Source organism: Barbus barbus, assembly GCF_936440315.1.
Source record: "Barbus barbus genome assembly, chromosome: 27".
Classification (NCBI taxonomy): domain Eukaryota; kingdom Metazoa; phylum Chordata; class Actinopteri; order Cypriniformes; family Cyprinidae; genus Barbus; species Barbus barbus.
The window spans coordinates 15,106,342-15,128,982 of NC_136755.1; the positions used below are offsets into that span (position 1 = coordinate 15,106,342).

The 22,641-nt window shown below is 37.3% G+C and overlaps 1 protein-coding gene across 1 annotated transcript in view; it reads right to left on the reverse strand.

Annotated features, from left to right (window-relative positions):
- The window catches only part of LOC306847669 (adhesion G protein-coupled receptor B2-like), a 316,825-nt gene extending 310,613 nt beyond the window's left edge, over nucleotides 1–6,212 (reverse strand). The window contains exon 1 of the mRNA XM_079381759.1: nucleotides 6,094–6,212. The gene's annotated coding sequence lies outside the window, so the exon portion shown is untranslated. The remainder of the gene's footprint in view (nucleotides 1–6,093) is intronic.
- Nucleotides 6,213–22,641: the final 16,429 nt, after the last annotated feature.

Sequence of the window (22,641 nt, forward strand, 5' to 3'; positions counted from 1 at the left end):
TATATATATATATATATATATATATATATAAACTAATCCAGTTAGTCAAATCATCCAGTGATCTGAAAAGAAAACAGTTTTGCTATTTAAAAAGCTTGTTTTTTAATGGCAAGTGATTTTCTCTTTGTCTTAATTGGAGATTTGTTCATTCTTAAATCTTATTACTTTTGATTTGTTTTGAACAGCAGCTGTCTTTCTCAAAAATATCAGTCTACAACTGAATTTCTATTTCTGTCATTTTTTGCGTGTTCATACTTCTCTTTAATGCACTTTTAGTACATTGCACAGTCAGCTGCTCAACTGCTGAAGAGACTACTTGTTCTCTTTGCTCTGCACTCATTGCCAGTCAAGTGTTCAAACCGTTTGAGTAATGCAGACAGCATCTAAAAAAATAAATAAAAGCCAGTAATGAATCACAGAGCGTGTCGACTGACAAATACCAATGACAAAGCGGCCTCCTATGACACCCGGATATAGAACTGTCAGGAAGTGAAATTCAAAGATTGGAGTCAAACACAAAATGAGAGATTGAGTTTGACCATAAAAATACAGTGAGGGGAAAAAAGCCATCAAGACCTTGTGTCGCTTCAAAGTCTCAGGGGGTCTCCCATACAACGGCACAGAGGCTTAGAGACAAAGAATCAATACAATCTGTGAGGTTTTAACTTTCTCTCTTGGCTGAACATAATGGAAAAAACATTACATAAAAGCAAATATTGCTGCCGGGAAGCATGCTGCAACCGCAGAGTGCACTGCTACAAGTCCCAGAGTCACTGGAGGACTGAGAAAGATGATGACAGCTCCAAATGGTTGACCAGAGGACAACAAGGATAGATACTTGCATCGAATAGCCTGTCATATCAGCCCACGACTATGTTCTCACAGATTTACAAATTACTTATCAAAGCTCACTGTGGTTGCAGCTATTTTATATCTTAAAGGGATAGTTCACCCAAAAATGACAATTCTGTCATCCTGTCAACTTATTTTGTTCATTGCAACTCAAGTTATTTTCGAAAAATGTGTCTGGGTTTATGCTGTAAATGCTGTTTTTGTCAAAGTTATTTTAGCCCCTATTGACTTTCACTGTATGCACAAAACAGTTGCAAAAACATACAAAATAAAGTCAAACAGATGACATTATGGTAAGTAAATGATGACAGAATTTTCATCTCTGTGTGAACTATCCCTTGGCTGCCATATATTTCTTTTTAAACAGCAATTAATTTGGTAACACTCACACATTAGAGTAATTTTCAACAAATCGATTCAGCTTTAAGGGCCCTGCACACAAAATGGCCCACTACAAATATTGACACATGAAGATGGGTAAAAGCCAGAGGCACCCTGTTGATCGCAGCATCTGTGCCTCGAAATGCAGACTTCCAGCATTACACCACGACATGAACAATGGAAGCCGAACTAGATTTGGCTTTCCTGAATGATCACGTTTCTGGGGCCGAGAGCTGATAACAGATAAAGGCAGCTGTGCTGGAGGACGACAGACAGGAAAGCCTGCCGAAGCACAGACAAGAGGCTAAAGCGCATTTGTCAGGCGTTATTGCTCACCAGGGCTTTCCCAGCCGGTGAATGTGAGGTGACAGTGTTTGCAAGAATTAAAACATCACGCTTTATCTCTCTGCCTAAACCTGATACATCATATTTTCAGTGATGCGACACATAAACACGTACAAGAGGGATTGGCGTATGGGCCAAAGCGGAAGTGGGAGGGGTATTTTTCTGAAACAATGCGACGGCCAGGGACCACTCAACCAGGCAAGACCAAGCTGTTGCTTGGCTCACGGTTCATATGCAGTTCTCTACACCCCTTCACATGCAGGAGACGGTGAGGAGCATCAGTCTCTCCTACAGGATCATGCAGCTCCCGCACAGCCAGCGACGATATCCCTCCTGCTTTTCAAAGGCTAGAGATATATTAGAGCAAAGGCTTCACGTTGTCGAAGACAATATTCAAAGCCTCCTCTTTGATGACATAATTTATTACATGTGGCATTTAATTTTAGCATGAAATGCGGCCATGCATTTTTAATAAAAATAAATAAATAAAAATAAATTAAGAATAAACATTAATAAAAAATAATAATAATTACATATCTTGCATAGGAATGCGCCAGTGTTCAATCATTTTGTTATGGCTGATAACCAATAAACATCTGATAATAAAATTTGAAACAATTTTGTCTAAACTTAAAAAAATAGATACTAAATAAAAATATCCAAAATAAAAAAAAAAAACATTCATTTTAAATGTTGCACGTGAATTTATGCATCACAACAATATAATGTACAGTATGAAAAACTGATATTTATTTTGAGATTTGCTGAAGATTTAAAAGAAAATGTACAATTTAAAACTATTACCATTATTAAAAATGTATTTTAAGTGAGTATTAGATGATGGCAAATGTAATCCAAATGAAAAAAAGGGTAAAAATAAGCATGCATAATTAAATATCTAATATCCAGTAATGCTAATACATTTTTAAAAACATTTTCGTTCATATATTAGCCGGTTCAAGGGTACTCTTCAAAGGGGTAAAAGTAGGCTAAAACAAATAATATATGGGTAACACTTTACACTTCAGCATTAATTTGTTAACATGAATGAGCAATGAACAGTTTTCCATATCATTTATTAATCTTAATGTTAATTTCTACATTTACTAACTCATTTTTAAAATAAAAAGTTTTATCTGTAAACATTAATCTGTTAATGCGCTGTGAACAAACATGAACAAGCAATGAACAACTTATTTTTATTAACTGACATTATAATATATTGCTCAGTTCATGTTTGTAAAATGTTACCAATATGCAATGGATCTTTTTGATATTAAATGTGCTGAAAATAATGAACAGCTTTATGTACACTTGACAAATTAATTTGGTCATGCTAAGTGCCAATACAATAAATAAAAATATGCCAGTAATGGGACTTTAAGCAAGCAGGAAGAAAATTATTGTACAGGACAGTGTGTGTATAGGAGTGGGCAGCTGTGGATTTGCAAAACTCCATATTTTCATAATTGATTAGTCAGTCGGTTGTCTAAACAAGTACTGTATCTGTGTTCAGGAAACTATAAATTACGCCTGCATCATGCCCACCAGACCCCAATCAGACATGTTTCAGACACTCTGTACAGTAAGTGCAGCTCTTCAATAAAGCCATTCAACAAATAACTATAACCTTGTATTGAACAAAGCAAACAAAGTCCTCATGAGAAAAGTTCAATACACAGCAGCACAAAACCACTTATGTGCATCCTGGATGCAGAATGATATGCTTCAATGTAATCTCAGTGCTTGGGCTCATGGGATTTCCCTTGCTCAGCATTCAAAAGTTCATAACTGTTAGATCAGAAATATTATCTGTGCCCAACACCTAGTTTACTGCACCCTACAGTCTTTTGAGTCTTTTTTGTACGGCAACTATTTATTAAAGCATTCATCTGCAGTATTCCGACAGACACCTGGGAGTGAGTTCCACACCATGAAGAATCAGACAGACTATGCTGAATATAATATATTAAATTCTCCATAAGACCTCAGATACAAACATATGGATTATGCATAACATTTTTTTTTTCAAAGAGGGTTTTACCATTCTAAAATGTTAGCACACTAAAGCTCACACAGAACTCTACGTAAAAGAGAGGGACAGCTCAGCTGTGCATTTTCAGCAAAGTTAAAATATTATTTAAATTGACATATCTTAGATCTTATTTTTTAGCTTTTTAGAAAAGTTGGATCATTTCGATACAACTTATTTTAAATATTTTAAATAAAACTCATCTTGCAGCTTGGAAGGTTCTTTACAGAGTCTCCTTGGTTTGGAACCATCACATTAAAGGAAACATTACCGTACATGTTCACGCTGTTCATTTTCATCTAGCAGTGCATAAGAGACCTAATTCAATCCTTGTTATCACACAGCTACAGGTTCAGTACAGTACAGTGAATCCAACTGCATTGCATGCCAGGCATAAATAGACATAAACTGATCAACTTAGCATAAATGCCTTTCTCACACATCACGCTAAAGGTATTATCCCCAGCAGCCTGTAGACCGGTTTTATTACTCATTAATTAGCCAAGCTCAACCCTTAAATGGTGTCTGTTTCTTGGAGGAGTTTTGAGAGGCTGGAATGGGGGAACAGTGAGTGGGGGAGTGAGCCTAATTTCAGAAGTAAAAATATTTTTAAAAGAAGTTCCTATAAATATTCAGGTCAGACAAACTATGGTGTCAAGTTACCACCTTTATCTAAAAGTAACACGGCAACATGCTGTGAGAAGGCCACTGACCTTGAGGTAAATGTTCCCATCTTTTACCACAGGGTAACGGGTGCATCTCTGCAGTGCAGGGGGCCCCCTCACGGCGTTATGAGCCAATTATAGTTAAACTTCCCTATCTACAACGATTTTTCTCTGCATAGGAGCCGCATCAAGCTGTGTAAATCCACTGATTTTTAATGTGGCGTAGAATCAGCGTTGATGCATTCACACACAATCACAATTTGTGCAAACAAAGTATCACACACTCCAATGTTGATTTCTGAGATAAAAATATATAAAAATAGGCTAATAGTTTATTATGCTACTTTGAATTTAGACTTGCTCCAGTGCTCCAAATTTAAAAGTTCATGAAAAAAATAAAACGCTCAACCAAAAATAAACAGAAAATAAAAACATAAACATATTGAGATTGTCCAAAGTAACATTTGCCATATACTATTTCACTGTTGACCTTATTTTTAATGTAAGAGCCGGTGCATTTTCGTAAATTTCCTTTGCAGCTAAAATAGTTTTATGTTTACTTTGTTATTCTTATCATTATTTACACATATCTGCTAATTAAATAGATGTATGGCACATTCACAGGTAATAGCTTCTGGTCTGAAAAATAAGGTGGATAAATAAAACGCTCCTACTCGACGTCACAGCCTGTGGATGGGGCCTCCTGACATGGTTCACAATAAGTCTTTAACATGTTATATTTTAACTCCAAAGCATTATTTTTGAAGAAAAAAAAATACGTTGCATTTTTTCAGTCCTAATGTATCGGAAAATACCAATGCACTTTCATGTTCGTGCGCCTATTAAAGGGTTAATGCACGTGCCGTCCGTGTGCGCTTCATTCCATAACAGACTCTTACATAAAAGGACGTCTACTCTTGTAAAATCTACTTAAAGTGGTGGTATCCGAAGAGAAATGTAAATTTAGATCAGAGTATTAGCGCAGAATATATTATCGTTAGTAGCTGCAGAGGAAGCGGCGCTAGATGAGCAGTTGTGAAGACGCGTTCAACAGATGGGCGACTGCTCTTCCTCACGGCCGCAGACCTGTACGGACAAATCTTGCTTTGATTAATTTGCATAAAGCCTGGTCGGGAATGTTAATTGAAAGACAGCTGCATTGGCTTATTGACTAAACTATTAACAATGTGTCGGTTATTGATAGAAACTGGATTCTATTTTAAGTTGAGCCGTTAAAGGCAACTACAGCGGGCGCCAAATCACAGTATCACCTTCAAATAACATTACAGTCGCGAGGTGACAGCAGAGACGGTCTTTAAACGTCGATATGAACACAATATGACGAAAATCCAACCTAACATACAGCTGTAGGGGAAAACGAGACGCAACCTTCAACATTATGTTTCTACTTCTAGTTTTCCAGTGAGACATAAACTGATTGATCATATGTCACTCAAAGCAAGCTCACCATGAACGTGGTCTGGTTGGTGTAAAAAAAAACATTTTCTCTGCAAGTTTATGGTCGAGGCATGAATAGGAAGGGCATCAGAGATCTTGATCCTGAATGCATGTCTGTTCTGAATGCTGTTTATAGGGATAGTGCACTTGATACCGAAGAGAAAAATGAGACTTGGTTCAAATTCACAGACGACACTTTTACATTTTCCAACTTAAAAGATCATAAAGTAATTGGATTCAGAGTGGTCGGTCTATGATAATAAGCTAGTCTTTTTAGACCATTCAAATGCAGAGATTGCGAAGCAACGCAGTAACAGTTATATCAATAGCCTATTAAAAGAAATAGAAGCGCTGACATACCTTGTCTCTGTCAGCAGTAGTTATTCTATATTCCCCGATTTCTTCCGTAGATGCAAATACAATTTGCCATCCATGACACGACTCAGTTTGAGATTGAGTATCTTTTACCACAATCTACCCTCGCAAAAACGAATCCGAGTATTTTCCAGAAGATGAGAAAATAAAAAACTGAAAAGGGCAGATACTAAATGACATTAGACTAGAATGGGAGAAACAATAAACCTAATGAAACAAAAAAGAAGCCAAAACAAAGAAGGGAAACAAGAAAAATGCGATAAAAAATCAAATGCGGTAGAAAACGAATTGACTTTAGTTCACAAACTGAGGGCTCCAGTAATTCCACGCTGCGTCTCTGTATTCCAAGCGCACTGAGTGCGTTCTGCAACGGGGAACGCCGATCTATCCGTTTATTCCCAATCTGCTGCGGTTTTACTTCCAGGACTTCAACTTGCAGTAGCATCACTTACACCTGAGTGTTCGTGTGAAAATAGCCTACATTTCCCCTCTCCTCCTTTCGGCTTCGGCAGAACCCTTTCCATGCACTGGCATCCGAGCTCTCGGTAAAGAAGCGCCGCACTCAGTCAGGCGTCTGGATGCCCGCATTCACTGTAGCAGCGAGGAGGATAGAGGCGCGTTCACGCTCTACTTTCTCAAGGGAGTTGGACGCGCGCGCTGCTCACCTACGTCAGTAGGCGCGTGCTCCAAATAGAACGCTGGGGAAGTTCGTTCCGAATTCTCATTTAGCGATTCGAATTCGCAGCTCCGAATATGATATCACGTTATTATGCATTGGGTTTTTGCTTTCTGCCTTTCCAACCTTTCAGCCTGCAGAATGAAGCGAGTAGACAACTTGAAATGAACCAAACACACGCACATGACTTGTGGTAAATTTCACACCCCCCAGTTTGTTCATGGTCTAAATGTTTCATGGGTACAATAGTTTTTGAAGCTATGCATGGACTGTTTGACAAACTGGGGTAGGCTATCGAAGAGACACCAACCATATGATTAAATGTGTTGAAGCATTAAAAATATTGAAGCAGCACTTTGCAAGTTACAAAACTCAGCACTCTGGCATGGAATGATACAGCCGTTTATGTCCGTGAAGTAAATTCAGTTGGTTCATCAGTCAGCATAAATTGGTCTGTAATAACTAGTATTTCTTAAGCAAAATCAGACTCTTTCATTTTGTAGCTACTGAATATTTTATGATCTGGGTGAATCATGATCATATTTGAATCCACAGTTACTGTTTATTTACTTAAATTAACTGATTACAAAAGCAAGTATGAGTAAGATAAACTACAAAGGGATGGGTGAAACTGCAATGGAATCAACAGGGCTGCTGCAAAACAGGACATCCTGGCCTAAAAGGGACAATCAGTTAACAAGTTTTTGTTTGTCTGCAATTGCATGGCTATTCCCAAGTTACCTGATGATTTTCATGGATTGAACTTTGGTCTCCTTTTGTTTCTTGTAGCTAGATTACAGTCTCTTTTGGTAAAAAATATATTGGTATTGTATTGGATGTACTGCCTGTTTAAGATCTTCCTGGAGATATCAATAATATTGAAGTCCATTCCATAATATTTTATTTCTTGAAGTAGCATACTGTATAGTAGTAGTATGGTTGACTTTGGTTGGGGATTGCAGTCTGTATGATTTGTAGATTTTCCCCCTATGAGACATTACTTTGTGGGATTTAATTATACTTTGTAGAATACTTTCATCTGCTGCTGGCATAAAACATATGTGGTTATTGTAGCCAAATGTTAAATTTTCATTTTAAATGAATGTTACGTTTTCATTTTGTCCGATCCAACCAGAACACTTGGTTCAACAACTAAATATTTTAAATATTCAAAATTCAACAGCAACAAACATTTATTTAGAATGTAATCTCCACCTCCACTTTACTTTTGTATGCATGCTTTAGTGCACCACCTTAATAAGTGCTTGTGTGGGGATCACTTTGATCTTGAAAAGGACAAAGCAAACAAGCAATCATGTATATGTTTCACCTTATTTTATTTCCCTTGTAAAAGAGATGAATTTCCATATTGGTCTGCCCAAGTTACCATGAAAATAAAACTGACTCCTCTTCTTCTTATTCTTATTATTATTGTTGTTGTTTATAAATTATTTATCCATGCACATCATTATTTTTTATTTTTTTTAATTCATGTGCTATCGTAATCTTTAATCAAATAATTTCCCCTCCCTCTTGCAACAAAATCTCATCTCTTCTCTGTTGATATGTTTCCCGGCGTGAGGGTGGGACAACCGCTCACTCACACGAGATTGCAGCAATAGTAAACAACAAAGATCCAATTAATTACTGATGAACCAAATTGAATCCTGCCCTACATTTTTTTTTTCTTGTTCTAGAAGCCACTTTACTCGTATAGGGAAGAAAAGACGATCGCAACTTAAACAATCATTTAATGCCAGCGTTAACTCTTTGTAACTTTTACTGTAACTTTATAATATGTTTACTGTGCCCCTGTGGAGGCACCACTGTCACCAACATGGGGTCCAAACCCTAAAGTGTAACTTAACTGCTTCAATCATCTGTCAGACTAGGTGAATAGAGGTTGTGTTTCTGTGCTTTGCCACTGCGTGTGTAACGTGTATCATGTTAAACAATGGGTGTTAATTGGTTATATTTAGCAAATAAGAGTAAACCATGATTTACAGAAATATGTCAAGTTTCAGTAAGAACTTCAATGGAACATGTTTTTTGGTAAAGAATGCCCAAATATAACAAAAGAGGACACATGAAAGCTAAATATGCATATGACATATGAATATGAATTCATAGTTTGTTTGCAGTGCCTTCCTTGAGCTCATAAGTCAGTTTAAATATTACAGTTTTTTTTTTTAAAGCAACAGGTGTGACGATATTATAAAAAAGCCCTTTTGCCTGCTATTTTAATTCAAGTATATGTATATGAGAATGAATGTTATTTAACAAAACATCACTGCAATTTTTTACACACAGTATACTTACTCAAAAGCTGTCTAGTATTAGAATTGGAGTGGATGTTGGAGCTGAAGTACATCTTCCAAGTTGAGCTAGCATTACTTGCACTGACATATTTCCAGTTTTTTATTTTTATTTTATGAATGGCTGTTAAGGGTTTATAAATAAGAAATGAAAAAAAATGATAATAATAATTCTACGTGACATTTTATTTGTATTTTTCTTGTCACAAGTTTGAAATCCGTAACATCTGACAATTTGATGCTAGTATGTAAATCACTTAAGAGGCTTCTTGTTTGGAGTTCACAATAAGCACAGTTGATGGGAGCAGCCGAACCTTCTGGTGCATGAAAAGAGAGATTTCTCCCTGGCCTTGACTATTCTATTTGCTTCTGTTATGTGCCAGGGAGAAGAACAGAGGCTGAGAACACAAAGCACTGATTAATGGACTGATGAAACGGAACATAAATACAGTTGTTTTCTTAATTGACACTGTGGTAATTCTCCTTTGCTCTGTGTAATTTGAAATGCCTGCCATATGAATTTTATAAACCGCTGCGCTAATTTTCCTTTTAAAAATGATCTGCTAATCAATGGTTTGCATGGTTAAATATAGGAATGCACAATTCATTGGGTTCATATTGGTGGTGTTTAAATATACATTTTATTTATTATTATTAATATCAGTTGATATGTCGACTGATCTTGAATATTTAATTTAAATGTTTGTTTTCTTTTTTTCTCCCCCGTTTGATTTCCCTCATCATCTAAATCAGGGGTACTCAAGTTCAGAGGCCAAGCGGGCCGCATTTAAACTACATATGATGCGAAGGGCCGAATTTGCATCATCAGATTTTATTTAAGACAATATACTGATTTAGAAATACAGTTTATTACTTATCTAGTCTTACTTGTCCTTGTCCTATTTAAAATAAGACTGAGCATGCAAATATATATTTTTTGCTATATTGAACAGAGTATTGAACAAATTCAAAATGCTAAAACTAAAAACATTCTTGAGCAAACATAGTTCACAAAGTACTTCAGAAAAAAGTATTATTTTTCCTATTTATATTAACTATATTGTATCAATATTTTATTTTTAAAATAGATATCACTATTCTCCCACCATGATTCTGAAAAAACTAAACAAAATAACGTAATTTACTAGAGTTCCTAGAAAAAAAATGCTGCTGTCTATTTTAGAATACAATATTCAACGAATTGGTAAAAAAGTTAAACAAATGATTCATAACTTCATGACTTGCTCAAAGACTTCACTTGTTTCCTTCCTGAATGAATCAATGTTTTTTTGAATGAATCTCATTTTAAGTCACATGTCTCCACCTGTTGGCATTACATTGTAATTGATACAATCTTTATTTGAAGCATCGTCACTTTCAAAAAGGTGATTTATTCTATTTTGATCGCTTCTGTAGGCAGCAGTGTTTATATCTGAACTATAAACTTTTATTCCAGTACTTCTGTGATTATTTGAATGTTTGTAACACAGAAATAGCGATACAAAAGACTTTGTAAAGATGTTTCATATAAGTAAACTGCTCTCTCTGGATCAGCGGCAGCGCGAGCGTAGATTTGAACGTTACATTGTGATTTTAAGGCTTTAATAGACACATGAATCCTGTCAGTTATGAACAAGATTGCGTGGGTGATTGAATCTGTTCGCAATCTGGCTATTTATTTAAATATCCAGCAGTATACGACAATAAACATATGGTGCGACAATGCATAGTTTAACTGTGTTCTTCAAGCCTCTGGTATTTTCATAATAATAAAGTATATATAATCCAATGATAATCGACATTGCCTTTACCGTATACGTGTAAATGTAATTCAGCTTTAAATTCCACATTTCCCCTTGCACTCTCAAGGATGCACACATCTGCGACACAATGTGTTAATAAGTGCTGACATGATAAACCAAGCTTTTAAAACAGCACAGAAAGCTGACCGCATGTGAGCAGATAAGTTAAATCGCATGATTTTCATCTTACATCTGTTCCCATTTTTACTTACTATTTTATCTGTGCTTTTATTCTCATCTCACACATCTCCCACAACATTCGTTCCTGACCTACAATTTGGTGCTCTTTCTTTTTTAATTTAGAAATGTCAGAATTTAGGGCAGGTGGTGGGTTGTGACTAAATGTGAAAATGAAAAATTGCCTCCAAGTGGAAAATCATGAGGCATTACAAAAATGCCACATATTCATCTCACAGCCTCACCTTCCTGTGAAGCATTGCACTCTCTTTTCTCTTTCTCAGTGTGTCTCCGTCTCTCTCTCTTCACACGCTCCTGAACACAATCCATTGGAATACTTTGTTTGAATAAGGAGCCCAGTAGCCCATGGTTTATCTTGAGTAGAATGCTGATAAAAAACAACAATTATGATGATTTCCCTTGCAGCATGATTCCATTCATTGAAGGGAGGTGAAGTCATCTTTAATGTCTACCTGAGTAAATAAAGTCAGCCTCAACATTCTGACTCGCTCCACAAGGGCCATAAATCACAGCTGCAATGCACTGGTGAGCAAACACATAAACAGAAAGGAAGAAAAAAGAGGGCATATTCAAGTTTTTGCATATTTACGTTTGTGCAAACCATTGCTTTGTGTTGCTGTCACACTAGGCAGCATGCACAGTAAATGTGTAAGGCCTTTACCACATAGGAGGCATGATTACCCCAGTGTCAAGCTGTTTGTAATTACCAGCTTCATTTGGGAACATGGGGAGGGCTTATTTCCCAAATCCTGGTTACAAAGTGTCTAAAAAAAGATGGAAATAACTCTAAACATTTCCCCTGGGGGTCTGAATTACACAGTGACTTGTGCATCTGACGTGCAACAGAAAACACAACCACTTGTTACACTAAAGGCCCAGATATAGTCACGGTGAAGTTTGAAATACCTTAGCAGTGGTATACTGTTAGTGAACATCCGGAGAGGCCGCCCACAATTTGGAGTGCAGCATTAAGATGATTACGTAAAAATTAGCTGCACGCTTTTTTCTCAATAACAACACACACACAAAAAATGATGGTGGTGAGAAAACAGCTGTTAAGAAACATCTGATCATAGCAATTTGTGCATATTTGTCCATGAGCTCTACAAATCATGTTTTTATATATAGAACTTCATGCAATAGACCGCTTTAAAGCAAGTAGCTTAACAGTTTTAAACATGGGAAAAAAACTAAAACAAAAAAAAAGTGTCTATTGCTTCCAATTAGAATTACAACTTCAATTTCTTCTGTTAAGCAGCTTTCCAGTGTGTTGAAGTTTTTACTTGCGTCTAACCTTGACAGACTGAACAGAAGAAATAAATCAGGAAAGATTTCTACGCCAAAGAGGGTACAGAGCACATTTGCACAATCACCACGGTCCAGTGGTAGTTCAAAGGTGTTTACCAGCCGGTAAGCTGTTTTAAACTCCTGCAATTAACTCCAAACGAATTTAATTTTGGTCTGATGTTTAAAATGGTGTCGCACCAGTTCGTTCTTCATCTCAATAATATTGAAAGCCATAAAACAAGCCAGCCAGCTCCAGACAAAGACACAAGACTTTAATGAACAATGCAGCCCTGTATATTTATATTTTACAAATGTCTTCATCACATAAAACATGATGGTACATTTTAAAGCTGTTTATTTATAGACATAGTGATGTATAAAATTGTGAAATAGTCAAATAAGAAAGTTGTATCTTATTTGTGGATCCAATTAGACCTACTTAGTGTATGAGAAAAGAATGCAGTTTTAGCAAGAATAAGACAAAAAAATGAGGTGTCAGTAAAGATCTAAGAAAGAGGGACAGGTCCCATCAGCAGAGGAAGCTTTTGTATATGCAAAATCTGGAAACTGCAGATAACAGATCACATAAACACATCTTTGCACAGGTGCTGCCTAGCATTATTTTTCTTCCCCCGGACCAGCAAGACGAACTTCAGACTATGCAGACCTTTGAGCAAACACTGTCTCTCTCTGGACGCACCTGCTCCAGATCCGAGAAGATTGAGATAGGGAAGTGAGAAAGCATGTACAGACCGTCTAACGTAGCTGTCACATCGAATAAAAGCACCACATTCCTTGCCTAGCTCTACTGAGAAAAAAAAAGTGTACTTCAGTGTCTTTCACCCACCTCTGTCTGTATTCCGCCTCACATCATATCCCCTGTTACATGTCAGATTAGAGGGTACAACAGTACAGGTTGAGATCAGCCTTCTGCCCTGAGACACTTTTTGGCTGCTAACATAATGGCTGTTGACTTAAGCTATTTGTGAATATTGAGACGCAGCATAGACATCACACTCAATAAGCATTTCCAATAAAATGGTATCCACTTTATTTTTTCATCTCAGAAGTAAGCTATATTCTTTGAATGTGTGATATCTCTCATTTATTAGCCGCTACAGGTAAATAATTATGAATAACAAAATGCAGTAAACAGTCAAACTATCTGGGCCACAAGCCAGTGTGTTTATGATTGTTAACAAAATAATGAGAGAACAAATACCAGTTGCAATATAAAGCAGCATAACAGACAGGTACAGGTAAAACAAGTGGAAGCAAACAACTCTGGAAGCCATTCAAATTACAAATGGTCGCATTTTTAACTAATTAAGTTAAAAATAAGTTGGATACTCCAAAACTCTCAAACAGATCTCTAAAAGCTTTTCATAGTGTTGTGTGTTCGCCTTGAAGCAATAAAGCAAGAAGTCTCTTCAACGTAAATCAGATTGTTTTGTTCGGGATGGTTTAATTTCTGTCAGTCGATCAAAAATCCTGTTTCACATAACTTCAATGCCAAATTTGTCTTATCTGTGATTTTGTCATCTCACACAGTCTGCAATCAGAGGTTCTCAAACTGTGAACTGGGACTTAAACACATTATCATAAAATAAGTGTTACCACAATAAGTTAATTTGGGTAGATTAATTAGTCTATTAATTCAAAGTTGGCCCTTTTTGACAATTGTATATATATATATTCTATTTTAGATGTTTTTTCTCTCAATTTTAATACATTAAAATGATTTCAATATGACAGTTCTTCGCAGACCAACAGAGCAGGGCCAAGTTTGAATGAACAGACTAATTAATCAACACAAATGTATTGATATTATTGTGGTATATTCATTTTATGAACATTTTATTTAAATTATTTTTTTTGTCTCAGAGACTTCAATAGCTTTTTTTATTTTTTGTTTAATAATTGTGCATGTGTATATATCAGCAGCGGCTCGCCCATAGAGGGCGCTGGGGCGCCGACCTAGTAGTAGCCAATAGGCTGTCTTCCCTGGGCGCCAGTTCGCTCAGCCCTACAGTGCTGGAATTTAAGCCAATGGTTCCCCTGTTGCTACGCAAAAAAGTTTATATTTTGCCAATCATCGTCGTCGAATTTTATGGTTTGGGGGCGCTGAAAATATCGCCCCTAGTACCAAGATTAGAGCAGTGCACCTGCTGCGCGGGACATTTACCTCAGAGGAGTGCGAGTGCAGTATGGCAGCGCCTGCGAGTAGCATTAATGTAAATAAAAAAAAGAAAGAATTCTTAATTCAGATATTTTTGTTTAAAAACATTTTTTGTAAATTTTACTGATTTTAAATGGTTAACTTTTAAGGAATTAATTAGATTAATTATTACTCAATTCTAATTTGTTAAATGTATTTAATAATATTGCTTGTAATCTGTTGCCACAATTTTGAGTGAATATAGCGTATTCATTTTTATGCTGTCATTCTCTTACTCACTCAGTCTCTCTCTCTCACTCACAGTCACACACCACGTTTCACACACATTTGCCATTAAAATAGTGATCTCAATAGGAATGTAACTGTATGTTTGCTTTGCTTTTTTTGTTTCGAAGTTCTGAGCTGGATTACTGTGTTTCATACTAGTTAAAATGTTAAAATAATTTTTCTTCTCATACTTGGTGTTCTTCAAGAATGTTGTCCCACGCTTTCTTTGAGAGCCTTCTCTCTTTCTCTAGTATCAACACAGACTGTTATCCATTATCCAATTTGTCTACAGTGAACTTTAAAGATATGTAGTCTACAGTTGGGGATTGATTAAAGAACTAGATTGTTGTATTTCCTATAATAATTTATCGTTATGCGTTTGCACTTTTTATATCTGGACACGGAGCATAATAAACATGCAACTTGTTCATTATCATTACCTGTGAAACTGTTGATTTCTACATGGCAGTTCAAATAATATTGTCTTTTTAGACCATTGGTATTGACTGGTTTGAGTTATTTTATTGGTATAAGCAAGGGACATGGGTGGCCTAAAATGCACTAGAATGCAGGAAATCACATCTATGAAATTCAAATTTTTATGGGGGAGGAGCCCCCAGACCCCCCGCACAAACAGCCCCACCTAAAATATTTTTCACCAGCCGCCACTGGTATATATGTTACGTTTGTAATCCAGAGGGGTAAAACAAGACAAGGCAGGTCAGTATAAAATAATAAGTCTTTACTTTCCAAGAATAACAAAGGGTGAAACATAAATAATCACGGACACAAACTGAACAGAAAGGATGACTTAAATAGTGCAGCTGATGAGGGATGAACAGGTGACGGGAATTAACTAATCAAGGCTATTAATCAAATGAATACTAAACAGAACAGGAACAAAACCAAATAAGGAAACCCAGGAACAGATAAGTTCAAGGCCCAGAAACGTAGTAAGGACATTATTAAATTAGTCCATGTTACATCAGTGGTTCAATCGTAATGATATGAAGCTACAAGAATACTTTTTTGTATGCAAAGAAAACAAAAGTAATGACTTTATTCAACAGTTCTTATCTTCCATGTCGGTCTCTGCTACACATTCACAAATTAATTTTTGGGTGAATTGTCCCTTTAAAAAATTATGCATCATGTCATTCCAAACCTGTATGGCTTGCTTTCTTCTGTGACACACAAAAGAAGATATTATAAAGGTCAACGGTGTCTAAATGTGGGTGAGTAATTAATGTCAGTAACTGCCAAAACAGAATACCTCGAGTTGCAAACCACCGGAACCCAGAAAAAAAAAAACAAAAAAAAATTTGTGAGACAAAATTTGTTGATTGTTTGGTTTGGTATTCTCATCATTGCACTTTGCCATGTCTGTTCAGGTAGACAGGTAATGGCACCGGCATCAAATGGAGCAGAATAAAACACGTGTTTGACTTGGAATGGAATCAAATCAGCCAGGCCACTTATCACATTACTGGCCTCTCTCTTGTCCTTGGAGCCATGGATTTGCACTCCATCAAAGAGCTCATACAGAATGAGTTTGCCTTTATAAATAGTGAAACACACCCACACCTCCTCCCCTTCCCCGGCAACATCTTCCCCAGTCTTCCCGCTAAACTCCCTCCTCCTATCTGCGCTCGTTTCCCTTCTTTTAGCGCTCTGGCAGGTCATTTGCAATGCTAAGCATCAGTTGGCAGTCATGTTTGAGAGGGTAAGAGGAAATGGGCAGAGCCTTCTCCAACATCAGGCTAATCATTTTATCGCTGGTTTTCATTGCTGCATAATAAGTGTTTTACGGGGGATTAGTGAAATAATGTATACATGAGCTGTTGTTTTTTGTATCTTTGGACCCCTGTGCTTCATTCCGCCACTGTTCCACCAGCTTATGTAATTTAGCTAACAAAAGGGGTCAGGCAGAGAGAAGGATGAGGAGGAGAATATCAACGAGGCCACCAACCGCACAGTCATGGTAACCCTCTCCCTCGTTCTCACTTCGTTTTTTTAAATAAGAAAAGTTTACATAAAATTAAATAAAATAAGTTTTTGTTTTCATTTTAATCTTTTTATGGTTTTAGTTAATAAATTCATTTTGGGGTGAACTATCCCATTTAAAGGCACTAGGGATGGTAAGATTCACCGATTTGCATCGGTATAAAAGTTAACGATGTGATGCATCGATTTAAAGAAGTGTGCAAGTTAGCATTTGTATCGCAAAGCATTGTTTCTAACATATTTGCAGAATCAGAATCAGAATGAGTTTTATTGGACAAGTATGTTTACAAGGAATTTGTTGTAGTGACAGAAGCTCCACAGTGCAACAGAAAGACAGCAACAGGACAGGACACAGATAATAAGAGAATAATATACAAATATCCAAATAGGCAATGTACAAAGCAGCAAAAACACAATATATAACATAGGCAACTATGTATGTACAGGTCAAGTATGTGCAAATTAGAAATGAGAAATAAAAATAAAGTGAGTGTGGTGAATGGATAATGTATTATAGTTGTGTGTTTCACGTTTATTGTTGAGTGTTCATGAGATGGATTGCCTGAGGGAAGAACTGTTCCTGTGTCTGGTCGTTCTGGTTCTCGGAGCTCTGTAACGTCGACCAGACGGCAACAGTTCAAAGAGGGAGTGTGCTGGATGTGAGGGGTCCAGAGTGATTTTGCCAGCCCTTTTGCTCACTCTGGATAAGTACAGTTCTTGGAGAGTGGGGAGGGTTGTACCAATGATTCACTCAGCAGTCCGGACTACTCTCCGTAGTCTTCTGAGGTCAGATTTGGTAGCTGAGCTGAACCAGACAGTTATTGAAGTGCAGAGGATGGATTCAATGATGGCAGAGTAGAACTGTTTCAGCAGCTCATGTGGCAGGTTGAATTTCCTCAGCTGGCGAAAGTACAACCTCTGCTGGGCCTTTCTGACAATGGAGTCTATGTGAATATCCCACTTCAGGTCCTGGGAGATGGTGGTGCCCAGGAATCTGAATGACTCCACTGCAGTCACAGTGCTGTTCATGATGGTGAGTGGGGGGAGAGCAGGGGGGTTTCTCCTGAAGTCCACGATCATCTCCACAGTTTTGAGCGTGTTAAGCTCCAGGTTGTTAAGACTGCACCAGACAGCCAGCTCCTTAACCTCCTATCTGTAAGCAGACTCGTCACCGTCCTGGATGAGGCCGATCAGTGTGGTGTCATCTGCGAACTTCAGGAGCTTGACAGAGGGGTCTTTAGAAGTGCAGTCGTTGGTGTAGAGGAAGAAGAGCAGTGGGGAGAGAACACAGCACTGAGGAGCTCCAGTGCTGATGGTACGAGTGCTGGATGTGAATTTACCAAGCTTTACTAACTGCTGTCTGTCTGTCAGGAAGCTTTTGATCCACTGACAGACAGAGGTGGGGACGGAGAGCTGGGTTAGTTTATTCTGAAAGGTTTCCGTGATGATGGTGTTAAAAGCGGAGCTGAAGTCCACAAACAGGATCCCCACATAAGTCCCTGGTCTTGCATCAGTAAAAATAATTATTCATATATAATTATTAGTAGATTCATTATACTTTTATTTAGAAAGTGAACAATATTTTATGTAGATTGATTTCTCCTCTCTAAACTGTTTCTCAAGTGCGTTCTCTCATCACTGCTGCAACGTGAATATGACGCATCGCAACACTACGGAGACCGAGGCGTGTCCTGTCACATAGAATATAGATTAATATGGCTGTCTGTCTGAACCAAAGAAATGAAAGTGATCTGTCTTTTCCATATAGATCTGCATAGCCATTGCGTTGTATTGCATTGTCAAATTGAATCGAAATCAGATATCACTGCATCGTAATAGGGATAAATCGTATCACATAGCTGCTGCGTATCTTTAGTGTATCATAGCATTGGCTTTGCATCGATATGTGTATCGTATCGACCTCAGCTGGATGCACATCCTTAAAAGGCACTATAAGCATGTTTACTGTTCAGAACTTCCACAAGAAACAACCCCTTTTTCTATAGCAATTTATTTACCTGTCAGTCAGAAGCACAGCAAGATTGGCATCTGTTTTCAGGTTGTTTTGAAGCTTGCTGCTCCCTCCAGCGATGAAAAGCTTGCTCTTGCTCTCTCGTCTTGCTTCTTTTTTGGTCACAAAGTTTTTTGGCCTCTTTATTTTCCTGTGTCATCTTATTCCCCTCAGGATGTTTTGACGCATTTCACATCCTCCAAACATACACACACACACACACACACACATATGAAGAGTGCCTGTTGTGAATGACTGACAGACTGAAATTGCTTCAAAAGTCTTCTGATTGGCTGCACAAAGAATCTGACGACTGCCACGTTTTATTTTACAGAGGTGTGGTTTTATTTATCAAATTGGACCTAGCTTCTCTTTATCTGAGCGAATGGGGTTTTAACACCATTTTTCTACTGATGCGTTAACATTATCAATACGGACAAAGGCGGGAAGCTGTTGTATGTGTGAATCATTGAAACAGGAAAAGCATTTTCAGCATTTTTATTGCAATTTAACAGGTTTCATCTGTGAAAGTGTCTCACAGTTGCTACTTAGAGGTTTAATAGCCTCATCTGGTGCATTGACACGACTCAATCAATTATTGATACATGCATGAGTGAGAAGAAAGGGCTATATTGATCCAATCCATGTCTGATCAAAAACAACATGCTCTTTTACCCTGGGTGTTACAGATGGCAACAACCGAGGTTACCGTGTCAATCTTGTATAGTGTGTGCACTCGATGTGTGAACAGGAAAGCTTTGGTTCAAAGCAAAGGGAATGAATTTATGAGCTACGATTATTCCTTTATTATAGTAAGTTACAGTGAATAATTGTTTGTAATCAGCATCTTGGGTTCATGCAAACAGAATCAGGTTCTGCTCATACATCACCAGCCATGTGTTAGAGCCAGGCATAAACTCAGGGAAAATAGCTATTCTTTACTCTTATTTGTGAGACAAATTTATTTAAATATATTTATTACTAAAGTGCAATTAATCACACTGTGATAACAGTGGCCAAAGCAAGTGATTAATAGCGTCACTTAAAAACAGCAGATCATTGGAGTCAATACCTCCCATGTGGCAGGACTATGACCTGCTGGTCAATTGAGTTGTTTTTTAAAAGAAGGTTTCATGATGCTAATTTACTGTGTAAATAAACTTGTAATGCTTTTATTTATACACACTACTGTGGGAGCAGATGCTTTGTGAAGTTACCTCATCACATGTATTTTGCTTGGCTGCGTTGCAGCCTGAAATCATTTCTCTTTGGCTGGACAAGATATTCTGCTTTGGTGAACAGGTCAGAATGGTGTATGCCTATTGGAATACTATCATCACAGTCTTCACAATTACAAAGTTGTCAGGGGAACATTTTTACTATTGGCGAAAATAAAGACAGAGTAAGATGTCCTGCATGTCTCCCGCCCAATAAAACGTAGCTCTCATGAGGCCGCAACTCATTACCACTTTTCACCTGAGGCTTATAAGGTTCCATTGATTCTGTGACATCACTGATTAAAATCAATGCAGCGTTCCCTATGTCCCTGACTGGCTTCTGTGCCCTGAGGTGGACCTACAGCTGGAATTCTGTTATGATGTACCTCTTCCCATAGAATTTAGGGGAGGTTGTTGTTGTACTCTTTTTACACGCTCTCGCAAAAATCTGTGACATGCTCAAAAGCACACTAACTATTAGTTTTGAGTAAGAAATCACTGATAAAGAGTTCTGTAGGCGTTGGTCTTTCTTCATTCAAGTAGTGATTGAAAAAACTGAATCACCAATTCAGTTACTGTGCGTAATCACAAAATGATGTCACATATATGCAATGCTATTATTAAAGCACCCAAATTATGTGAAACATATGTTTTACATGTCTAAAGCATATAAAGTGAATAAACTAGTCTTAGTCAACACATGAACCACGAGGAACCATAAAGAAACTTACATTTCAACCCTTATTCAAGTCAGCTGCTCCTATCAACAGCTCATTAGTCCTTCGCACAGGTCTGAGTCAAAACAGCTCACCTCAGTGTAGTGTATTGGTGACTCAGCAACTGGTGTAACCATTAACCAACTCATAACTCGAGAAAGAAGAGTTATCATTGTACTATGTTGACTTGTTGAATCTACTGCCATCGAATAACTTTTATATCTCCATTACACTACTTTTTTTATTATACTTCAAAGCTGTTCAGCAAAATACATCAAAAACATGCATTTTGCCCCCTTCATGAAATCTTCAGCAGACAGTTTCCATGTTGGACATGCCAGAACAACTGTTCTTCTCATTTCAGTGTACTGTTGGACTAACTGGAGAAAAACTGGCATCACAGAATCATATACTCCAGAATATTGGCTCATTTCAAGTCTAAGTGACTGCCAGACATGCTCAAATGTGAGTTTTGATTAAATAACTTTTTTTAGTAGATTTGTGATGACTTGAGCCACAAACTGTCTCAGATGGTTCAGTCCATTCTGATAAACTAGTTCATCTAGTTCACTGAAAATAATCTGTTCAAAAGAACGATTTGTTTTTGAACTGGACATCACTACTTTCCAATAAATAGAAGCTGTATTTATATGCTGGACATCACTACTTTTCAATAAATAGAAGCTGTATATACATGACTAGAAATATTAATCTTCCTAAAATATTGATATGCCAGTGGTCTTGAACTTTATGTGGACAACTATTGGAATGTAGGGGAGACCGGGGGCAATTGTAACACACTCAATTCCTCCAATCAGAATCAAACTAGAGTGATGAAACTTAATCTGCAAATGCTCAGTAAGATTTTCTCTCTGCCTGTGGAAAAGGAGCACAATCATTTCACCTCAGAATTTTTTAACAAAATACTGATTTTGTGGTATGAAAATTCATTTTTGGATGTACAGTATTTCTCTGCTGCTGTCTAAAGTTTAGATGATCGCAAATTTAAACTACATACATTTTATCTCTAGGTTATTGATAGAAAATGAACATGAACAACCTATGCTAATATCAACCTAGCCTCATGGCATTTACGTACCTGGGTGCACTTTTTAGCGAGACACGAAATACGTACCAATAACTACATATTACTGCAGTTTCAGTTTCCTAAAGAAACAAACACTAGAGGTAGTAAAACTCTGACACCTTTTACTCCTTTTCACACACATTTACAAAGTTTTGATTAATAAAGCGTATTTTTCGCACAATTACTTTAATAATACCAAGTTATGACTTCAAAACAATATTAATATGCTGGGAGATTTGAAAACTGATGTTTTTGAATGTTAGCATCACACATATCAGCCTTGTATCCATGGGTTTTCATAGACAGAAAGTTTGTTCGGTAGCTCACGGAGTACGGAGCCGTACTTAGAAGGCAAGGAATCCTGTGTAACTACGGTTTGACAAAACAGTTCAAATCTGCATAAAAGGAAGTTGAATTGGCACGGTTGCAACAACAAATATGTATTTATACCAGTTTTGCATTTGTTAACACTATCGGGTAGGTTAAGGGTTGGATTTGGTGTAGGGCATATTTCCAACATGATAGAGCATTAACTTTTAGGGACAAACCCCGGATATTTGAATTCTGAAGCCCTGCAGTACGTACCTGTAGCAACATAATAAAAACACAGCAATACGTACCTATATCAACATAATAAAAACATGCCAGGGTTCACGTAACCTGTGTTTTAGCGCCACTCAGTGGACATTTCTCTTTGAAACTGCAGCAAAACGTGCAGTAAGTACGTAAAACGGTGTCGCACAGAAAGTGCACAAAGGTATGTATTTTTATGAG